This window comes from Salvia splendens, chromosome 9 (assembly GCF_004379255.2).
Source record: "Salvia splendens isolate huo1 chromosome 9, SspV2, whole genome shotgun sequence".
Taxonomy (NCBI): Eukaryota; Viridiplantae; Streptophyta; class Magnoliopsida; order Lamiales; family Lamiaceae; genus Salvia; species Salvia splendens.
This window is the reverse complement of record NC_056040.1, coordinates 25,551,453-25,571,348: the sequence shown is the minus strand read 5'-3', so window position 1 is coordinate 25,571,348 and position 19,896 is coordinate 25,551,453. Positions and strand designations below refer to the sequence as shown.

The 19,896-nt window shown below is 41.4% G+C and overlaps 1 long non-coding RNA gene across 1 annotated transcript; it reads right to left on the bottom strand.

Annotated features, from left to right (window-relative positions):
- Nucleotides 1–1,227: 1,227 nt before the first annotated feature.
- LOC121747199 lies at nucleotides 1,228–3,823 on the bottom strand. Its single transcript, XR_006039155.1, has 3 exons — nucleotides 3,284–3,823; nucleotides 1,810–1,869; nucleotides 1,228–1,285 (listed from the first exon to the last, which is right to left on the bottom strand). It is a non-coding gene; the product is annotated as an uncharacterized LOC121747199 (long non-coding RNA).
- Between the last annotated feature and the right edge of the window lie 16,073 nt (nucleotides 3,824–19,896).

Below are 19,896 nucleotides of genomic sequence, written 5' to 3'. Positions count from 1 at the left end.
GGTAAATGAGTTATGGGAAACTTTCGTCACAAGCTACTTTCACCTTACGATCACGTCAGATGACCATATGTGGAGATTATGACTCCTTGGTACTCTCGGTTCGTCAGAACTGTCATCCTCGTAACACGCCGTTTCTGTTTACTTATTATTGTAAAGCTAGATTCTTTGTTTACATTGTAATCATATTCTCTTGCCATGTATGTGTTCATCGCTTAGTTGGATCAAAGGTATGATCCTTTGGAGTGATTGGATTGTCAAGAAAGACAATGGCTACCCAGATTATTCATGTCATTGGGACGTAGAAAATGACATCCAACCTCTATCACCTTTCTAGAAACATCGTTTTGTTCTATGTTGGATTGTTTTTCTCGAAGTTTCTTTCTTATCGCTTCATTTTCTTTTCGTCGCTCGGGAAAGCGAGAAATGTTCATACTGTACTTCTAAGTTCGAGTTCATATTGTGTTCTAGAAGGAACGCATAACTAAGTAATCTAAGTTCCTTGGAAATTTCGATTTTCCCTTACCAGCAACATGATTCAATGACTAACTCAAAAAAAGAGATATCATTTCACCAATTGGTACCAGACTCGTATACTTTATACTTTCATATTTCAGTATTTTTTTTTTTCCATTTAGGGAAAGTTACTTCTTTTATTCATACATTCGCAGTCTTTAGCCAAGAAAAGACATACTAACTCTTTCTTTAAGCATGCTACCAAATCAAGAAACATCAACTCTTTCTTTAAAATTCGTATTTTCATCTGTTCACTCAAATTAACTACATGAGTTATTTCTCCATTTCAAACTTTTAAACATCTTGACTTTCTTTTGAAAAAGAACAAGTTACCTTTTTCCTCGTTGAGCGCGATTGGTGGGAGTGCTAAGAGCATTTTCATTGATTAGACAGTCTAGTGGAACAAGGCTAGACTAAATATTTTCAAAGAAGACTCTCGGGTTCAGAGCGGAAAGAATGCTCTGATACCACTCTGTCACGACCGCATTTTCTAAGGATAGAAAACACGGTTGATCGCGACTAGGGGAGGAGTTAAAGAAGCGGGGAAGAAAGGGGAAAAACAACACAACTCGACCATAGCTCCAAAAAAAATGGGAAAAACTCGAAATAAAATCAGAGTTTTGAACAAAATAGACTTGAGTCTTTTAAGATGCACAACGGAAGCAAATGAACGCGGTTCCATGTATGAAGACATGAACCTCCGAGAGTCAAAATCTGACTGAATTAGATGTCTTGTCTCAATAGCACTTCCTCCACCACTTCGCTGCTCAACCTGCACATTTAGAAATATATGCAGGGCTGAGTACAAAAAGTACTCAGTGAACACATTGCCGAAAATTACACATATACATTTGAAAATATTGTCAAGCCATCATCACAGTAACACTCGGGGTGTTATTGAAAAGGCCCGAGCTTACTAAAAATATCACATTGGGTTGCAACCCCTTTTCCTGTACTTTAGCCATATCTGATCACATTGTGCCGCTGAGATGGTGTTCTCATACGGTCACCTTCCCTGCCCAACACGTCAGAGGTATCCTTGTGCCTGGAAGGTGGCCACCTTCCACGGTCACCTTCTCTGCCGTTCACGGCCAGAGGTTCCAAGTAGGGACACCACCCTACCCGGACTAAAAATCGAATCGATTCACATATTTCATCGTTCATAATTCACTTGGCCGTAGCCAACAGATAGGCATCATAACAAAACATTTGTGGCAAGACAATATCATTAAAATCACGAACATGTGTTCGTGTTTTCATAAAATACGATTTGTATTTTAGTATAAGAAAGCTCACCTGGATCATTTAGTTCCTTTAACTTGAAATTCTCGCTCCAACTTTACTTGCGAAGGTACCCTTTTGAAAATATCACAATATAATAATACACTAATTAGACTCAAGGACAAAACTACTTAAATTAGAATGCATGCACCCTCATTAAAATCTTTTATCTCGTTTCTCGGTTTTTGCGTATTTTTTTATTATTCGGCGGCCGCCCAAGGCGTCGCGGGGCGATGTCGGTCGGCCGCTTACGCCCATAATTCCTCCGGCAGCTCCTCGTATTTTCCATCATAATATCGAATAAAAAAAAAATCCCAAAATTTATTTAAGCGCATAATTGAATTATCGCAACTATTTCCCGTTGTTAAGAAAATTTATATGTTTTCCGGGCTTGGGATAAATTATTCATACTTCAAAATTATTTCGGGATTTAATTTAATAATTTCGTCAAGATTAATTATCGACCCAAAGATTTATTTAAAAACCCCAAAGCTTAATTATTTCCCCACCTTATATCTCCAATTAAAATTTTAAAGCCCAAACAATTAGATGGAGCCCATAGATTTAATACATCCTCCCATTTAAATTATGAGGCCCAACTTTAAATAAATCATCCCATTTAACTTATGAGGCCCAAAAGTTTTTTTTTTAAAAAAAAAGACAAGCCCAACTTCTTCTCCATCATCTCCCACATCTTTCTCCCTCTTTCTCACTCTCTCTCTCTTCGACCAAATCTAGGATTGTAGCGAATTCTCCCAATTCCAGTTGCCTTCTCCGATTTAGACCGCAACGGACCTAACCGTGCGTCGCCGTCGCAGTGGTGCCGCCGATCCGCCGGGAAGTGCTGCTGTCTCGCCGGTCAGCCTCCGCCAGCCTTCGCCGCACGCCGCTGTACCTTCGGGCTCCTCCACCGCACGAAGCCGCTGCTGCTGGCGGAGTGGAGAAATCCTGTCGCCGTTCCGCCGGGAAGAGCTGTTGCTGGCCGCGCTCGGCTTCCGTCACCGACGCTCAGAGCCGTCTCCAGCCGCTGCACCCGACGCCGTCGCTGCTGTGCGGTTCAACCTCCGCCGCGAGGGGTGCCGCCATCGGTCGGCCTCAGCGGCGATTCGCACCGCTGCTGTCAGCAGCGTCCAGCCACCGCCGCAGTCAGCAGCGCCCAGCAACCGCTGCCGTCAATGCACAGAGCCGTCGCCATCACTGTCGGCTTCTCCGCCGGTTCGCACAGTTGTCCAAACTCGCCCCGAACAGCTCCGAAACGACACCGCACAGCCCCGAAACCAACCCGAACCACACCGCAAGTTAAGTCCCTTTTACAAATTATTTTCTTTCGCAGAGGGTGTTCGTTATTGATTGATGAGAAATTGTTCGAATTAGGTTGCTTGTTGATTGAGAGTTTATTCGCATTAATTGTGGGAGATTAGTGTATGATGCTAAGTTGGGAGAAAAAGCATATGTTCATGATTTGAAATTGAGTAGTGAGGATTCATACCTTCTGTCGATCTGAATTTTGGGGTGCAAAAGGAGTAATTCTTTGGACTTGCAGATTCGTTTCTTGAATTGAACTTGAAAAGAATAAGTGTTGGTTTTCTTGCTTGCAGGGGACGATAGGTGAGGGAAAAATGATTTGTATAAATGTACATGTACCGAAAAAGATGGCAAGTGGCGTATCTTGAAATATTCTGTTAGAGAATGATGGCTTCTACTGCAATCTATTAATGCAGCATTTAATGTTTTGTCTGAAAAGATCAATCCCTTAGGATCTGCCATATCCGTTTTTTTTTCTTTTGTTTATTTTATTTTTTTATTAAATTAATTGTTTGAGTATTTGTTCACTTGTTCGTTTAATTTGGTGTAGGTATACTCGGTTCAAGTTCGTGGCTGCCCGCGCTGAAGTACCCGATTTGCTTAGAACGTAGGATGAATTAAATTTTGTTGGACTTTTGTTGGATGTATCGGATATTAAAATTTTGATTTTTGGGATCTGATTCTTTTATTATACATATATATATATTATATATATTTCTAATGTTATAAACAACAACGACACTCTATCGTAGTTCGAAATTAATTACGCAAAAGTCACTTATATAAATAATCAAGCTAATAATATAGTTTATAATAATATCGACTTAGCGGGTCGTTACAACTCCCTCCGTTCCACAGTAATAGAGTCATTTTGTCATTTTGGTATGTTCCATAGTAATAGAGTTATTTCCCTTTTTAGTAAAAGTCAACACATTTTTCCACACCTATTTTACTCTCTCTTACTTTTTTCTCTCTTCATCTCTCAACCTTTTTCATTTTCCATTTTATTATCCATTTACTTTACTCACCTAACATAATTTTTCTTAATCTCCCTGTCGAAAAGAAACGCTTTCATTATTATGAAATGGAGGGAGTATAATTTTCTATCCTCATAGTTCTCATTTTAACAAAATTTGCAAAGGAACCATTTTCTATATTTATATAGAGATCAGCCTTCTGTCCGATAAAGACCATAATATATATCAAATCCAAGCTTATGTTATTATATGTCGGCTTACTTAAGTTGAAGAAAACTAATACAGTAATGCAATAAGTCAAAAAGATAACGCTCTCTCTGTTCTATAAAAATAAGGATTTTGGGAATGATACAAATTTTAATATAAAATTGGTAAAATATAAAAGATATAGAAAGAAAAGTGATTGAAGTATTATAGTACGAGTACTAGTTATTAGAGAATGAGACCTATTTTATAAGAAAAAAAAAGATTTATCAAAAATAGAAATGCTTTTTTTATGAATGAATAAAATGGAAAAAGAATGACTATTTTTTTACGGGAGTGAATTACCAAAGTTTAACATAAAGCATGTCTGTTTGTAGATTGTATGCCGCGTTGAAATTCCAACCTAGTAACATGTGTGCCGTACAAATCCGTACATGTGGGGTTATTTAAAATTCCCAAAGTGCCCCTCATAGATGCACACTAATCAAAGGGCAGCCGTCAAACCACTTGCCGGCGCCGGCGATGTCTAAGTACGGTGAATCTATTGCCCACTGAAAAAGTCTATTTTCTTTTTCTTATTCAATTCATTTATTTATATTTTTTGACTTCTACATTTGGCAAAGACTAGTGCTATATAGTGTGGCCACCACGTGTTGAACATTATGCTCACAATCATTAAATTAGGGATTAATTGTAACTTGTGCTACAACTCATTTTTCTTCATGTTGTTTATGAGCTTGATACATTTGCCATCGATTTGTAACATCTTATAATCGTAAATTTCGTACTGGGATAGCTTTTTTTCTGGTTACGACTAGTAATTTGAATTTGAATTTGAATTTGAATTTGTTATATAAATTTAACACATTATTTAATTGACCATAGAATAATGTCAAATTTACAATGGAAAATTTTCCAAAACACTGTTTGTAGCAACAGCCAACAAATCATTTCATGATTAAAATAGAAACATGTAAAATTAAAAAACGGAAGTTAATTCCCATACACAAAAATAAGATCGACAATCATATAAAGGTAACTAAATAGTAGTATTAAATTTTATGTAAATGTCAAATCTAGTTTATTATAATATATTAAAAAATGTTATTGATATTTATAATTTCATAATTTTCATAAAAATCAAAGCTCGATTTGTACCTTTTGTTCATTTTTTTGAAATTATAGAAAAAACGAATAAATCGAGCTTTGATTTTTATAAAAAATTATGAAATTAAAAATGACAAATAACATTTTTAATGTATGTATATCAAACTAAATATATAAAACAAATCGAATAACACTAATTGTGCCTTAAACGAGTGCGGTGCTCACATATGATGCTTATATAAAGTATGTAACATACTCATTTACTCCATCCGTCCCACTCAAGATGTCCATCCTTTCTTTTCTAGTTTGTCTTATTTAAGATGCACACTTTATATATTTGAAAATAAATTTCCATTTCCTTTTCTCTTATTAAAATATTCAACTCTACTTACTCCACTTATTCTTTCTAAAATCCTGTATCACTCAAGAATATGAACATCTCGAACGAGCCAATATCAAATTCTGAAACTCTTCTTAGAGATTGAATTGACTGATAGGTAAGAAAAAGTAGTCAATTGTGCTTTCTATTTATAACCATGCATTCAACATCAAAAATAATAAACAATAAAATTTTAAAAAAATACTTTAAACCAATACTCGTATAACTTACCTACCTCTACCTTCTAGGTGTAGACACTGGAGACATGCAATTAATCTGGCAATTAATTTCATCTCTCTCTCATAAACACATACAATGCTCCTGGAAAATATACCTCGTCCCAAAACGGACGGCAAAATGAGAAAATTAATCCAAAATCAATTAAAGAAACACTAATTCAAAATCTTCCTCTCAATAAAACATTTTCCCTAATATGGGAAACAGAAATTAATAATCGCCAAGAATCAAGATGATCATTCAAAGGATTAGCATTAATATAAATATACGTATACAAACTATAATCAATCTCGCCTAAGTGACACATTTTCATTTATGAAATGTCTCGCTCTAAATAACACATTTCGAAATACAGAAACCACGATCTCTCTACTTTTTCCATCTATCTTACTTTATTCTCTCCAATTTATTCAGAAAACAACCCTATATAAAATCTCGTGCCGAATTAGAGCGGGACGAAAGGATTAACTATAGTATCGGTCGGTCCGAAGCGACATTGGGCAGCTGCGGCGGCGCGAAGGCGAGGAACACAAGCACCGCCATGATGGCGACGGGGATGATGAGGAGCGTCAGCGGCGGCGGCGGCAGCGGCGGAAGGAGCAGCGGCAGGAGAAGTAGGGACACCGTGAGGAGAACCATTAGCACCACCGCCCTCACGCTGAAGTATCTGTACATTAACGAGCTCTGCAGTGGCGCCGCCGGCGATGTCCGATTCAACTGGATTGATAGCCTTTCTTCAATTGTGTAAACCATCTTCTTTCAACCATTTACAATACAACAACCAATGTGTGTGTGCAATGTATTATTGGAAATAGTCTTAAATACCCTATTTTTTTTTGTTTTTTAATTTTTCATTTACTTGTAATCTCATGCCAAATAACCAGCACACGTTACTTGCAAAATTTAATGGGCTTTTTAAATTTCAAAATTAATACTACTCCCTCCGTCTCATTACAAATGAGGCGTACTCTTTTTTCGGTCATCCCATTTTAAGTGAGAAATTTTCTTTTATAGTGAAAAACAACACTTCATCCTTGTTCTATTATTCCACTCTTAAAAATTTAATGGCACGGAGGGAGTACTATATAGATGGAACAATGATTAACTTATAACCACATTTTAATGTATAACTATTGATCAAATTTTAATCCATTGGACGGATTTTGAAAATACACAAGTCATTTTGAGGGTGCTTTGATTTATTCCAAAATAATGAGGTCATTTTAAAATCATTTAATTAATTCAAATAAATCTTAAGTGTGTGAATTAAAGCGATCTTAAAATTTCTTTCGTGTATTTAACATTTGGATTTTTTAAGTGAACTAAACGGTCTAAAAGTGACATCCGTATTATTAAAATTCAATTTTTCTATAATAAACTAAAATGCCCTTAAAATGACCTTCGTGATTTCAAAATCCAAAATTTTTAAAATTCTACCGCATCCTTTCATTTTCTATCTAGTTATTGATAGGGTTATGGTGAACTATGCACAGCTGAAGACTTGCATACACATATTTTCTTCGTGCATAAAAAATAGTCTCATTTGTGGAAGATACGTGTTTTAATGAGAAATTAGTAAAGTAAGAGAGATGAGATAAAAAATAGATAAAGTATGAGAAAGTACGAGAAAAAATAAGAGAAAGAGGGGGAAAAAGTGGGTTAAGTATGGAAAAAACTTTTAGTTTTAAAATGAGGCTCTCATTTGTTGACACCCCAAATGACAAAATAAGACTATTTTTCGTAGATGGATAGAGTATAAGCCACTTCGAATAGATGCCGTCGGCAAGATAGTACCCCATTTTATACTGGCGGTTGTTAGCGATGAAGTTAATGGCCGACGCTTTACCATTCAAAACTTCGCTGAAGAAAGAAGCAGAAGACGGATGCAGAAGAAAGAGTTGTCTTATGACGATCATGTGCGTCTACTGGTTGCCAAATTTTACCCAAATGTGCTCCATTAGATCCTCCTGGAGTTGGGTGTGGGCGGTAGAATCACGTGTCCTTGCCCGAACAGACAGCCGCTCTTGCAAAGACAGATGCACTCCATAAATCACGTGTCCTTGCCCGAACCAATTTCCCGCCTCAGGTCCTTCGTCGGCGACAATCATGTTATGCAATATTATGCACGTATACAAGATGTTGACCATATTCTCCATAAACCATGTACGAGCCGGGGCTTTGATAATGTTGAATCGAGCTTGGAGAACCCCGAACGCTCTCTCCACATCCTTACGAGCAGCCTCTTGCTTCTGCGCAAAAAGGGCTTGTTTTTCGTTCATCGGCCTGTTGAACGTCTTCAAGATAGTCCCTCATTTTATACTGGAGGTTGTTAGCAATGAATTTGATGGCCGGTGCTTTACCATTCAAAACTTCGCTGAAGAGGTTGGATTGGTTGAGCACGTTGACGTCGTTGTTCGATCAGGGGACCCCAAAATACGCATGCCAAATCCATAGCCGGTAGTCAGCAACGGCCTCGAGTATAACGGTGGGGTGGGTGCCTTTGTGGCCGCTCGTGTATGACCCCCTCCACACCACAGAGCAATTCTTCCATTGCCAATGCATGCAATCGACGCTGTCAAGCATCCCGGGGAATCCATGCACTTGTTCGTGAAGTCGAAGCAGAAACTGACAATCTGCGGTGCTTGGCTTCCGGAGAAATTTGTCGGTGAAGGCTGCTCAGACGCCTTTGCAGAAGTTCATTAAACACAGTCTCCCAGTGCTTTCCCCAATATGCAGGTATTCGTTGAACAAATCCGTCATTTGTCAAGTAGCAAGCTGACGGATTGCTGCAGTACATTTCTGGAGCGTCGTGTGACTGGGACGGCCAACGGCGTCAAACCCTTCTTGGAAGTACTCTTCCCGGGCTGCCAATGTATTTGCGATATGCATAAATAGCGGTTTCCGCATGCGGAAACGGCGACGGAAGTATGTCTCTCCCCATACCGGGTTCTCACAGAAGTAATCGCGTACCAACCTTGCAGCGGCTTCCTCCCGGTTACGATGGATGTAAATCCGGGATCACCTTTGAGGCGCCGTGACTTCCTCCTCCTCCCTACGTCGATCTTCTTCTAGCGATTCTTCCATTATTCGACGCATTTGCTCAAATAGATCCATGAATGGATTAAATTTGGGAGAAGAATAATTTTTTAGATGAAGAATGTAGAGTGTTTGAGTGAGAATTGAGAGTTTTTTATGGTGGATTAATTTGTGGGAATGATTTAATATTTATAGAAGTGATTGGGGGCTTAAAAAAATACAAAAAAATTAAAATTTTGTAAACAACGGCTATAAACGGCTAGTATAATTTTGGGATATTTTTTTTTATTTTTTGATTTTTTTCTAAATTTAAAAAAACACAAAAAAATACATTTCAACGGAAATAAACGACGCCCACTCGCAGGCCGGCGAGTGGGCGTCACGGACGAACCACAGCTCGTCACGTGGCCAACGCGCGTGGCAAGCTGTCTCGCGGGGCACCTCTCTGCGGCGAGATAGGGGATGGGATGGGGACGGGATGGGGACGAGACGGAGCCCGCATCGCTGTCTCGATGCGGTCTCGTCTCTCCAAGACGAGATAGAGACAACATCGAGACGCGATGCGGATGGCCTAATACCTTAACAAAATAATTTATATGCCCCACAACTTGCTTCAATCTGATATTGTAAAATAATTTGATTGGTTGTTAGAACTTATTTTGCAAATTAAAATATGGATCCAGAGTTGTAATACTATTTCCTTTAAATGGTCATTCTTTGTGCGTGTACAACATTTTGATAGATGAGCATTATTAATTTCATTTTTAATACTCATGTATAATGACTCCATTTATCGTTTTATCCCAAACAGTATTAAATTTTGTACGTTTTGACATTAATTAGCCTCTCATTTTTTAAGTGAGATAAATATTTTTTTCCCAATATATGTACTCATGTTTAATGATAATCAATCACTCAATATATCCCAATGTTAGATATCACCTTTGGAAGAAGACATGTGATTTAAGATATGTTGTTTCGTGTGTTATGTAAAAAAAAATACTTCATATTTTTATATATTAGGGTGAGAGAGAACTTTTTTCAAATAGAAAAATGTGACATCTTTGTGAGACAAATTAAAATAAAAGTGTGACATCTATTATGAGATAGATGAAGTACCAATTATTTAGTTATAGACAAGTATATGATACTATGGTGTTTGATACATCAAACACGAAATTAATTTAAAGTTTATTAAATTATATTTTAATTATTATTTAATCCAATTTTTAATTGAAACCATTGAAATTTGTTAGTTAAGTCCACTACATGCATTATTATCTCAGTTTTAGGTTTGAATGAAAGTGCGATAGTTTATTCATAAAAAAAAAGTGCGATAGATAATATATAAGGACATCCGCAACGCTGTCACTTATCCGTCCCTTAAATTACTATTCACGAGCCCCACTATATTTTTTTACTACATCTCTTAACTAAGGGACGAAACCTCCGACCCTTAACCGTCCCTTAAATTACTATTCATTCAATTTCATTTTTTATTTTTATTTCCAACCAAATTCAATTAATAAAAACACATTTCATTAAATAAAATAAACTTACAACATTAAAATTCGTAAAAAAAAACATAATTTAATAATTTCCTAAAAAATTAAAAATACATAATTTAATAATCTCCGTCAAATTTTGCTCAAATGTGCTCCATTAGATCATCTTGGAGTTGGGCGTGAGCGGAAGAGTCACGTGTCCTTACCCGAATAGACAACCGTTCTTGTATAGACGGATGCACTCCACTGCGTGGCGGACTACTTGCGGTAGAGCTTGTGGGGGCTTCAGTGTCGAACCAATTTCCAACCTCGGGTCCTTCGTCTTGGACAATCATGTTGTGCAAGATTATGCACATATACATGATGTCGACCATGCTCTCCATGAACTACGTACGAGCCGGGGCTTTGATAATGTTGAAGCGTGCTTGGAGAACCCCGAACGCCCGCTCCACATCCTTCCGAGCAGCCTCCTGCTTCAGCGCAAAAAGCGTCTGCTTTGCATTCACAGGCCTGGTGCACGTCTTCACGAAGGTTGGCCACTTCGGGTAGATGTCGTCGGCAAGATAGTACCCCATTTTATAGGAGTATAGGAGTATTTATAGAGTAAAAAAATAATAAATAAATAAATAAAAAAAGAAAAACGGTCGAAAACGGTAATATTACCGTTTTCGAATTTTTAAATTTTGTTTTTATTAAATTTGAAATTTTTTTAAAAAAATGAATTATTGCGTCAGCGTGACGAAACCCACTCGCGGGCCGGCGAGTGGGCATCACGCATGGCCTGGGAGCGCGCCACGTAGCGGGAGCGCGTGGCGAGCCGTCTCACGCCGCGTCTCGGCGTGACAGGCGATCCGGCGGGATGGTGACGGGACGAGACGCTGCAACGCATCCCGCCACCGTTCCGTCACGGAGGAACGAAATTCGGGTCACCCACATAACGCGTTGCGGGTGGCCTAATTATATATGCGTCGTTGTTTTATTTACGGGAGCATTAAATGAAGTAATTAGATCGACATTTGTTGGTAATTAATACTAAATACTGTAATTCATAGGATAACACAGTTACTATTTAATTATATATCAGTTTTATTTTTATGGAGAAGAAGGGCAAGTTCGTCTTTTATAATGCTAGATTTTTTTTCCTAACTATTTGATTAGACACAACTAATGTGGGTGTTCTTTTTCAAAGTTAAAATCATCTGACAAAGACAAAAGCTTTTTAGTGTTCACAACCTCGACCAAAATTTAAATTGATTAATTGACTATAAACATATGTTTCTAATTCTTGGACATAGGTCGTCTGCTGTTATGGCAAAATTTGGAACAGTGTAATATGTGCATATTGTTATTCAAAAATCTCTGATCAATCTCACAAATGAAAAATAGAAAAAAATTGTTATATATTTAGCCAATATTCTCAAATATTTATAGCAAAACTTGTTCAATGTGCATCCTAAAATGAATGGAATGCTTTAATTTTGTTAGTGTATACTTCCTCCGTCTCACTCTAAGTGGATCATTTCTAATTCGGCACATGATTTTATGTAGTGTTGTTTTATGAGTAAAATAAAGAGAATAAAGTAGGAGAAAGAAAAAAGGTAGAGAGAGTGATATTTCTATATTTAGAAATGTGTCTGATACGGATACTCTGACTGCATTGCCGCAACCCGACATGGAGCTGCCAGAAACGATCAGCGAGCACGAAGGGGACAGCAGCGGCGAGGAAGACGTAGCAACAAAGGAACCGCGACAGTCGACGAGGCACGCGGTGAAACCCGCATGGTTCAAAGATTAAGTTTCGCGTTAAGTTAGAATTATTTTAGACGTTTAGTAATTTTTATTATTTTTTATTATTTTTATTTATTAGCATATCTTTTATTTTTGGGAATTTCTAAGTTGAGTCCGATTCGGGTTTTCATGTTCGTCCTTCCCCGAATCGAATTAATTAGGTCCTTAGCATTATAAATAGGAGGCTCTGTACGATTGAAAGATCACGAAATCAATACACAGAATTTTCCTACTTTCCGCACTTTATATTTTCGCAAGTTTTCTCTCGTCCAAACCCTAGTTGGATGGAACCCGCTGCTCGACGGGAGGCTCCCGCGAACGAACCTATCAGTTCTCCGGCGTCTTCGCGCTCCCGGATTCGATACGACTACCTTCGTATCATCTGGTGCTTTCATCTGATTCTCTTCCTTCCGTTTTTCATCACCACGATCATGTCATCAAACCAACCAGGCGCGGGCCGCACCGACGCGATGACTATCCGCGGTCTGGAGCAGCTGGCTCAGACCCTTGCATTGCCGACGTCAAGCTCAGTGCCGGAACAGCCAGCGAACAACCTGGCCGCGCAGATGGTGCAACTGACGACGGTTATTGCAGAATTGACAACGTGATTGACATCGCCCTCTCTTCTTCCGCCGGCGTCGACGATTGCCGTTCTGCCTGATCCGGCGCCGCCCTTCCCCACGTCCTTTCCAGCGCAGCGATTCCCTCACATACAGACTCCGTCAATCGGCGTCTCGATGATTGCCCATAGGCCTCCACCTGCCTCCGCCGGGATCCCCCAAACCCTAGGTATACCCACGACGGGATTAGCTGCGGAGTTTGCGTTTCCAGATTCGGGAGGCTCTGCGGCGGGCTACTCTCGACAGCCGCAATCTGTTCCTCAGACATGGAGATATAACATGGCCGGGCAACTATCATCGGACCGCATTCCGATTTCACGACCTCAATCCGTGAGTGCCTCTTCTTGTTGGGGTCCCCCGCGCCCGACTGGACACTTTGGGGCTTCCAACACCGATTAGAGACCGCATACGTTCAGAATGGAACCCCCACGGTTCGACGGGACAGAGGTTAACAACTGGATTCGCGGAATCCAGTTTTATTTCGATCACGTAGAAACACCGGATGCCCAGCGTTTACACTACGTGATTATGCTATTTGAACCTGTTGTCGCGGACTGGATATGGAATTACTGCGACAGCCACGAATTTGTGACATGGCCGGACTTCTTGGATGATGTGCGTTGTCGCTTTGACCCCCAGTGCTACGTCAGCCACGTAGGCCTCCTCAAAAAGCTACAGCAGACAGGGACTGTATCGGAATATCAACTAGCTTTTGAGAAGCTCCAAAACAAAGTCGTTGGTGTCCCTGATCATATTTTACTCGACTTATATGTGGCCGGCCGGAAACAACCAATCCAAGAAGAGGTCTTACTTCACCGGCCGGCATCGCTAGCCGTGGCATTCGCGCTGGCGGTACAGCTTGCCGCTTGCAGACCCGAGTTAACTCAACCGCCGGCTCCCTTTTCCCGACGGCAGTGGCCTCCCCGCGACAACCGCTAACCCGCGGCGTTATCAGCGGCGGGCACCGCAGGGCAGGCATCAACAAGTCAGGTTAGCAGGTCCGTGCACTCTGCTCCGCGCACACGGGACACGGGTACCCCCGTCATTCGCCTGTCTGCGGCAGAAAAGGCTGAGCGCAGAAAGCAAGGATTATGCTTCTATTGTCCGGAAAAATGGGTGATTGGCCACGTTTGCAGCCACCGATTTCTGGCTTATATGGGTGTCAACGAAGATGAAGATGACCCAGCTGACCTCCCAGCAGAGACCCCTCAGGACGAGGTGATAACAGCAGACTTGTCCCACTTATTGGCAATTGATGGCCGCCGTCGCTCCAAGTCTCTCACTCTCTCAGGTGTTATTGGATCAGAACGTGTATCAGTTTTGGTAGACACGGGGAGCTCTCACGATTTCCTGCACCCACGGATTGCGGAGAAACTACATCTCCCCCTGACCGCCATCAAACCATTCCGGGTTTATGTTGGAAACGGTGAATCCCTGTTGTGCTCCCATAGGTGCATGGGCACTCGTTTAACAATGCAGGGGACGCACTTTTCAATTGACCTGCATGTCCTCCCGATTCACGGCTCGGACGTCATTTTGGGAATGGAGTGGTTGAAATCCTTGGGCCGGGTCACCACTGACTTTGTTGCGAAGTCTATGGAGTTTGTTCGCGACAATGAACTGATCGTCCTCTCCGGCACGACAACTGCCCCATCTCAATTGTCGCTATCATCGTTCGCATCCTTCATGGTGCATTCATCCGTGTTTGAGTTGTATGAACTGTTCGAGACATCACCCCGGGCTGATTCGACCCCACCGCGTCCAGGGGTCGAGTTTCCCACGGATTTGCCGCCCACAATCGCGGGGGTCCTCACCAAGCATGTAGCAGTGTTTGACATACCTATTGGCCTTCCACCTATGCGACAGTTTGACCACCGGATACACCTTTTTCCCAACTCTAAACCGGTGAACGTTCGCCCCTACAGATACCCTTATTTCCAGAAAAACGAAATTGAGAAACAAGTTAAGGATATGTTGGAACAAGGTGTAATTCAGCGTAGCCAGAGTCCCTTCTCTTCCCCAGTCCTGCAGGTTCGCAAGAAGGATGGTACTTTTCGGTTCTGCATCGACTATAGAGCCTTAAATAAAGCAACAGTGCCAGATCACTTTCCAATCCCCACAGCAGACGAGTTGTTTGATGAATTAAGAGCGGCTCGCTTCTTCACGAAACTGGATCTCCGTTCGGGCTATCATCAAATCCGGATGCATGAACCGGACACGTACAAAACGGCCTTCCGCACTCACGACGGTCATTTTGAGTTTCTCGTTATGCCCTCCGGCTTGATGAATGCCCCGTTAACATTTCAATCTGCCATGAACTGCATATTTCAGCCCCTCTTGCGGAAGTCGGTAATTGTGTTCTTTGATGACATTTTGGTGTACAGTCCGACGTTGGAAACCCACGGTTCCCACATCGATCAGGTTTTGACCATTTTGGAGACCCGCCGATTCTTTGTCAAGCTATCCAAATGCACGTTCTGTAGCACGACAGTGGATTATTTAGGTCACCTAGTCTTCGACGGGCAACTCAAAGCCGACCCCGCCAAGATTGAGGCAATGCTCGCCTGGCCCGCACCGTCAACAGTAAAACAACTAAAGGGTTTTTTGGGGCTTACAGGGTACTACCGTCGATTCGTCGCCCACTATGCAGTGATTGCGGCCCCTCTCACTGACCTGCTCAGGAAGGACTCCTTCACTTGGTCGCCCGCGGCGGCAGACAGCTTCGAGGCACTTAAGAAGGCCATGACGGAGGCACCGGTTCTCCACCTACCAGATTTCTCACAGACCTTTTATCTGGAGACCGACACCTGCAACTTCGGCATTGGGGCAGTACTTATGCAAAAGGGCCACCCCTTGGCTTTTTTCAGTAAGAAGTTGGGTCCACGTCGCAGAAGTGCCTCCACCTATCACAAGGAGTTATATGCTATTGTGGAGGCTGTCCAAAAATGGAGACAGTATCTGTTGGGTCGGGAGTTTGTGATTCGAAGTGATCAGAAGAGCTTGCGAGAACTCCTGCAACAGGTCGTCCAAACACCAGAGCAACATCTCTATGTTCGCAAGTTGATGGGTTACAAGTTCACGATCGAGTATAAAGCGGGCGCCGCAAATCGGGTCGCCGATGCACTATCACGTAGGAACGATGAGGCGGATGTCAATGCAGCCCTCTTCACAGCTCTGGCCCATCCCATGCCTGACTTAGTACGTCTTTTGAAAGAGGAGACGGCAGTTGCACCCGATCTGTGCGAGTTGCGATGTCAGATTGAGGATGGCACGGCGAATCCTAAGTTTTTCGTGAGCGATGGCATGATTTATCGGGGCAGGCGTGTGATGGTGAGCAAGGATTCGACCTTGCGTGATGCCTTGTTATATGAGCACCATAGCACACCGCAGGCAGGACATCCCGGATTCGAGCGAACTCTACGCAGGTTGAACGCCTTCTTCCACTGGCCGAATATGCGGCAAGATGTGAAGGCTTTTGTGGCCGCGTGTGTGACTTGCCAGACGACTAAGTACTCCACGCAAAAGCCAGCGGGTCTGCTCCAGCCGCTTCCCATCCCGACACAGGTCTGGGAGGATGTTTCGATGGACTTTATTGTGGGATTACCACCCTCGAAAGGGTATACGACAGTTATTGTGGTGGTGGATCGTCTGTCGAAATATGCCCATTTTGCCGCGCTGCCAGCCCGGTATGATGCGATGCGAGTTGCTCGTCTATTCATTGATACAGTAGTGAAGCATCACGGTTTTCCTAAGACTCTTGTTTCTGACCGTGATCCAATTTTTTTGGGGGATATTTGGCGGGAATTGCTCCGTCTTAGCGGTACTAAACTTCAATTCTCAACCGCTTATCACCCGCAGTCAGATGGTCAAACGGAGGTCCGCAACAGGGGGTTAGAGCAATACTTGCATGCCTTCACGGCAGATCGTCCGACGAAATGGGTAAATTTTCTTCCTTGGGCGGAGCTCGCTCTTAACTGTTTCCACAATGAGAGCATCGGCACCTCTCCCTTTCGTGCCCTTTATGGCCGAGAGCCTCCAGCCCTCGTCGCGGTACAGCCTACGGCAGGTAGAATACGGGATGAGCCGGAAGTGGCTGAATTGATTGAGCAGCGGGCAAGGCTGCTGGTGGAGTTGAGAAAAAATCTGGAACGCGCTCAGCAGAGGATGCGCGCGACGGCCAATAAGCATAAGCGTGATGTCCAGTTCGAGGTCGGTGATAAGGTCCTCCTTAAGCTGCGACAGTATAGACAGCACTCTGTGGCACGTCCACTCTCTGCAAAGCTGGCTCAACGATATTATGGCCCTTTCACGATCTTGGAAAAAGTCGGCCCCGTGGCTTATCGTCTTCAATTACCCGATGGAGCGCGGATTCACGATGTATTCCATGTGAGTTTACTTCGGCCGTTTGTGGAGGGTGGTTCTCCCGTCGCACTTGGGAGTCTTCCGAAGGAATTTGTAGGGGGTGGGTCTGTGTCGTTACCGGCAAGGATTTTAAACCGACGGACGGCCCTTCAAGGAGGAAAGGCAGTTGAGCAGTTACTGGTTCAGTGGTCTGGCGATGATGAGTCGTTGGCGACATGGGAGCCGCTTGCTACGATTGCTGCCCGTTTTCCGACGCTCCTTGAGGACAAGGACGATTTTATCGGGGAGGGGGTTGATACGGATACTCTGACTACATTGCCGCAACCCGACATGGAGCTGCCAGAAACGATCAGCGAGCACGAAGGGGACAGCAGCGGCGAGGAAGACGTAGCAACAAAGGAACCGCGACGGTCGACGAGGCACGCGGTGAAACCCGCATGGTTCAAAGATTATGGTTCGCGTTAAGTTAGAATTATTTTAGACGTTTAGTAATTTTTATTATTTTTTATCATTTTTATTTATTAGCATATCTTTTATTTTTGGGAATTTCTAAGTTGAGTCCGATTCGGGTTTTCTTGTTCGTCCTTTCCCGAATCGAATTAATTAGGTCCTTAGCATTATAAATAGGAGGCTCTGTACGATTGAAAGATCACGAAATCAATACACAGAATTTTCCTACTTTCCGCACTTTATATTTTCGCAAGTTTTCTCTCGTCTAAACCCTAGTTGGACGGAACCCTAGGCTGCTCGACGGGAGGCTCCCGCGAACGAACCTATCAGTTCTCCGGCGTCTTTGCGCTCCCGGATTCGATACGACTACCTTCGTATCAGTGTCATTTGGAGCAGGACATCCCGAATGTGTCATTTAGAGTGAGACGGGGGAATATTATTTTACATCATGTAATTGATACTGATAATGAGTATGGTGTCGGAATATTTTGGGAAGTGGATAAAGGGGATGCCTGTATAATTAGAGACAATGAGTGAACTGAAAGTTGATAAAAGGGATAGAATACATGCAGATTCATTTAATCTTCTTTATATTTAGACAATCATATTAATGTACCTATACTTGATGGTCAGTTATAAGTAAACAATGTCACTATGATGTGTAGCTCGTAAGAAACCATGCCATTCCTCGGTTATTCACAAAATGATAAAATTAAAAAAAAATTACTTTCAGTACAACTTATCTTATATGAATATAAAATTAGAGACATGATTATTTGGGTTGAAATTTTTTGAAAAATGACCAAAATGAATTAAACTATGCAAAGAAAAATGTTTTTAAAATTGAAGACACAATGATCTATTATTATATTTTCAAAATTTTTCTATGATACTTTCATTTGAGTTTCTCAATTTTAATTCATGTCCTTAATTGACCAGAAAAATATCGGTCAATATTTTTTTTTGTAGTGGTACCAAAACATGACACTTTGTTTACCTAATTATCCTAAGGGCTGCCTTCTCTGGTGGCTTGGCAAACGCCTGAGGAACATTGATAAGCAAATGTGGATATCTATGTTCTACGTTGTCTCTGGTCTGTCTATATGAGACATTCCGAATAAAATCACATTCTATGAATTTAAGCCCAATTTGGAGTTTGAAAAGAATCGACTTTTTGGCGCCTGAGCTCCCATTTTCACCCAGACAAGTGATCGATAGCTTCAATGATGTTGGAAGTTGGGCAAACTCAAGGGTTATTTTTGGAAGTTAACTGCTTTGATCCGCTTCTTTGATGAGTTGTAGCAAGACTTGCTTATTTTATGCCCTCTCCCTGGATTGAAGTGGTACCCTTTCTCGCCTCTTGATTGCTACTCGTTGCTCGCTTGATTACAGGTTCAATGGTTGCCCCCTTCCTCCTTGATTTTTTGTTGCCTGGCTACACCTTTTTGGGTGTTGAGCTGTGTCATGCCCATGTGTGTCTTGGTTGTCTTTTTTTTGTTTTGTTTCAATCTATTTGATTACACTGTGCTATCTGGAGCAGCTCATTTGGGACATGTTTTCTGTAAGCTCCTTATCGTTCGTTATTGCTTTTCAACTCTTCATTCTTCAATGATTTGAGCATTTTTGTCTCATAAAAAAAAACTCATTTGCAATTTGGGCTGAAATAAGATAATTAAATTATCACTAAAAAAAGGAGGAACTCATGAATTTGAATTGGGTGATACATGTATCTACATTTAAATAAATTAATTGTGTACTTATTAAATTGTGAATACTAGCATCTTCTACTCCATATCCAACCCCCCCTTTTATGTTTGTTAGATTCAATTTAGGCACAGTTTCAGTTTGGAGTGTCCATTGAACCAAGCCTCTTTTTTATTGGTTTGTAAAAGAATAGGTGACAGAGTTAGTAATAATGACTGTCGAATTGATATCCAAAATTCATAATTTTCAACTTATTTCTAAATACAGTAGCATAGCAATAAAAATAAAACTAGTTTCTGTGCTGTTTAGATGCAGGGTAGGGTAAGGTCCCCTTTCTATTCAGTCATTTTCTTGTACCTTCTTCATCAATCCAATGCCACCAACTACACTGCAACTTTTTTTTAGCTATTGTACATTCAGCACTTTGC